This window comes from Saimiri boliviensis, chromosome 6 (assembly GCF_048565385.1).
Source record: "Saimiri boliviensis isolate mSaiBol1 chromosome 6, mSaiBol1.pri, whole genome shotgun sequence".
Lineage (NCBI taxonomy): Eukaryota > Metazoa > Chordata > Mammalia > Primates > Cebidae > Saimiri > Saimiri boliviensis.
In genome coordinates this window covers 111,174,311-111,178,297 of record NC_133454.1, presented here as the reverse complement: position 1 = coordinate 111,178,297, position 3,987 = coordinate 111,174,311, and the positions used below count along the sequence as shown (strand labels likewise).

General features: G+C 46.2%; 1 long non-coding RNA gene across 1 annotated transcript; it reads left to right on the top strand.

The window, feature by feature from the left end:
- Positions 1 to 941: 941 nt before the first annotated feature.
- Positions 942 to 2,791, top strand: LOC141584757 (uncharacterized). The gene is made up of 2 exons (XR_012517962.1): positions 942 to 1,103; positions 1,894 to 2,791. It is a non-coding gene; the product is annotated as an uncharacterized LOC141584757 (long non-coding RNA).
- The last annotated feature ends 1,196 nt before the right edge of the window (positions 2,792 to 3,987 follow it).

Here is a 3,987-nt window from a genome sequence, read left to right as displayed (position 1 = left end):
GACCAGCCTGACCAACATGGAGAAACCCTGCCTCTACTGAAAAAAAGAAAAAAATACAAAATTAGCCAGGCATGGTGGTGCATGCCTGTAATCCCAGCTACTTGGGAGGCTGAGGAAGGAGAATCACTTGAACCCAGGAGTCAGAGATTGCAGTGAGCCGAGATTGCACCATTGCACTCCAGCCTGGGCAACAAAAGCAAAACTCTGTCACAAAAAAAAAAAAAAAAGATGCTGCTGGCTGATTAGCTGGTAAGGAGAGCTCTGGAAGCAGGCCTTCTGCTTAGCTGTTTACCAGCGTTGTGATCATGGGCAAGTTACTTAATTTCTCTAAGCCTCGGTTTCCTCCTTTGTAAAATGAGAATTATAATAAGACCCTCCTCTCAGAACTGTAATAAGGACTGTATGAGACAATGCATGTGAAACAGTGTAACACAGGTGTCCAGCACAAAAGTAACCCACGATAAATGGTAGCTATTTAAATATTAAGACTATAGGTATGCATTCTACAAAATGACCATCTATGGGGCACCTAGAACTTTCAAGTTTTTAGACAATGGTCAACAATCAGATGTTAGCTTTTTTTATTATCATTATATTTTTTGAGACGGAGTCTCACTCTTGTCACCCAGGCCAGGTGCAGTGGCGGGATCTCAGCTTACTGCAACCTCCACCTCCCGGGTTTAAGCGATTCTCCTGCCTCAGCCTCCCAAGTAGCTGGGATTACAGGCACTCGCCACCACGTCCAGCTAATTTTTGTATTTTAGTAGAAACAGGGTTTCGCCATGTTGGCCAGGCTGGTCTTGAACTCCTGACCTCAGGTGATCCACCTGCCTCGGCCTCACAAGGTGCTAGAATTACAGGCATGAGCCACCACGCCCGGTCAGATGTTCATTTTATATCATGACCTGACAATACCCATAATGGAAAAAAAAAGTTATAAAACCTGCGATGCACTCTCTTCTAATTCTTCATTTGTTCTATGTCATCAAAAAATATAGGTCACAACCCCTTAATGGCTTGAGATCCACAACTGGAGAAGCTGTGATCTCGTAGACTTGCCAGGGATCAATGTGATGACGTCATCTCTGGAGGTGACAAGATAGGTAAAGACCATTTCCTGATTTTTTTAAACAGGTGTAGTTACATTAATGGGGGAAAAGCAGCTGGAGGTCTTCTCTGCAGAATCTGGAATTCAGACAAGCATTTGAGTGGACTTATGTGTAAGAAACTAGGTCTTGGAGAAGGGGACTCAAAATGTATAAAAAATGGTGCTTGCCCTCCAAGAACGTATAGTTTAGTAGCAGAGCTTAGATTCATTCACTCCTTTATTCATTTAGGAAACTGACTACCTACTACATGTGAGGAAGATTCTACATCAGTGAACAAGATAGGAGTTCCTGACATCACAAAGCTTAACTTCTTATGGTAGTGACAGGCAATAAACAAATAAATAACCAAATAAGCATAATATGGTTCAGATAGTGGTAATGGCTCTAAAGAAAAAGGAAATGGCAAGGGTCTGGTAGAAGGCATATACTAGATAAGGTAGTCAGGGAATGCTTCTCTGAGAAAGTATTTGACCCAAGACAGGCATGAAGTGAGGGAGTACGCCATGTCAATTCTAAAAGAAATGCACTCCATTTATAGAGACCAGCAAGCACAAAGACTCTGAGTAAGAAATAAGCTTGGAATAGTGCAGAAACAGGAGGAAAGACAGAGTGGCCAGAGCTTAGTGAGCAAAGCAGAGGGTGGGAGGTGTCTGAGAGGTAGACAGGGCCAGATAACATAGGTCTTGACCTTCACACTAAGTCTTGAGTAACATCTGAAAGTGATGAGAAACCATCATAGAGTTTCGAGCAAGAGAGTGACATGATCTGATTTATGTTTTAAAAGGATCACTCTGCTGCCCTGGAGAGAAGTGACCAAAGCGGGCTAAAAGGAAGCAATGGGGCTGATTGGGAGGCCATCCCAGCAGTCCAGACGAAGAGATGATGGCGGCTCGGAATAGGCTGACAGTGATGGAGGCGGTGAGAAGTGATCCAATTAGCCGTATCTACTTTGAAGGATGATGTCTCTGCATATCCATAATACAACGTGGAACGTGAGGTGCCAAGATAGAGTACACGATGTTGTGGAAACTCAGATGAAAATTACATCTGGCTGGGGGATGAGCTGGCACTTGAGCTGTGTTTTCAAGGATGAGTGGGCAGAAATGGTGAGGGAGGAGAGAACTTTCCAAAGAAAGGAAAAAGCATGCAATTGAAGGCAAAAAAGGGAGACAGTAGAGGACACATTCAGGACCCAGGGGTAATTCTGTGGATACGGTGGGCCTGAAAGGGCGGAACAGGAGTAAAGCTGACCAGGTAGGTTTGGGATAAAGCATTACAGGCCTTGTGTCCCATGATAGCATTTGGGCAATGGAGGGCCACTGCATGTTTCCGAGGATGGTTTTATGTGATCAGTGCTGAGCTTTGCAAAGTTCTGGGCAACTGGGGCTGACGGAGAACCTGGAAGCCTCTGCCTTGGGCCTCAGCAGACTCATTTATCAAGCAGATCTTTGGCCTTTTCCAATCCTGCGCCCTTTGCTCCAGCCAAGCCAGCTTTCTTCCTGACCAGTGGGCTGTCCAGAAACACTCCTTCCTCTGCCTTTGCTCTTGCAATCCTCAGCACCCAAAGCTCCTCTCCATTTATCCAGATCGTCCCCCTTCTTTGGCTCCTTGGCCTCTGTTGCTTTCTCCTTTGTATCAAAGCACTTGTCAACACTGCTCCTGTTGGCTCTTAACCTCACAGACCCACTGACATTTTGTCAAGTATTTCCAGAACATAGTACTTCCCCCAGGAGACAGAAATTCCTGTCGATCGGGGACGTCAACTGGCACTCCCTGTGTTCTCTCCTCAGAGTCAGGCACTCAGTAGCCATTTAATCAATTAAACTGACCACTCCCGTTCCTCATATAAGTGAGTTTGGAAAGCCAACAGTAGAAAGGCACTTGTCCAGATACACTGAAATCCAGACACGCAGCCAAAGGGACCCACTCCCTGCCCGCAGCTCTCTTTCTATTACTCCACTTCCTGGCCATCCCAGCAATAAACAAGCTTAGGTTTTGCCTTCCTTAGAACTATCCTAGGGGAGGCCGGGCGCAGTGGCTCACGCCTATAATCCCAGCACTTTGGGAGGCCGAAGCGGGTGAATCATGAGGTCAAGAGATCGAGACCATCTTGGTCAACATGGTGAAACCCCGTCTCTACTAAAAATAAAAAAATTAGCCGGGCGTGGTGGTGCACGCCTGTAGTCCCAACTACTCGGGAGGGTGAGGCAGGAGAATTGCTTGAACCCAGGAGGCGGAGGTTGCAGTGAGCCGAGATCGTGCCATTGCACTCCAGCCTGGGTAACAACAGCGAAACTCCGTCTCAAAAAAAAAAAAAAAAAAAAAAAAAAAAAACAAACTATCCTAGGGGTATAACCCTTGCCTCGGAAATACAATCCCTGTAAAAGTTAAGGCACCAACCCTTCGATTTCCCTCAGGGAGACAGGGAATGGGCCTGGGTCAGTTTCCATCAGATTCCATGTGCTCCCCAGTCTGCCTCACACCTTGCCCCTCCTCCAGTGCTTGGTATTTGGTTTGCAGGTGGCTTCCCCAGCTCCCTAATCCAGGCTCTCTGCCATACCATGTACGGTGTTTCATGGAGAGGGTTTAATTTAGAGGCTCCTACTCCGGAGTGCTTGACCCAGGCAGCCCCCGATCCCCATTTTTTAACTTCCGAATAGGTTCATTTTACCTGCTTCCCAGATGGAACAGATTTATCAACAGGGAATTGCAGTAGAGAAAGTTGAATTCACACGGCGCCGGCTGATCAGGAGAATAGAGTTTTAAATTACTCAAATCAGCCTCCCTGAAAATTCCGGACTAGGGTTTTTAAAGGATAATTTGATGGGTAGAGGGCTAGGGAGTGGGGAGTGCTGATTGGCTTGGTCAGAGACAAAAT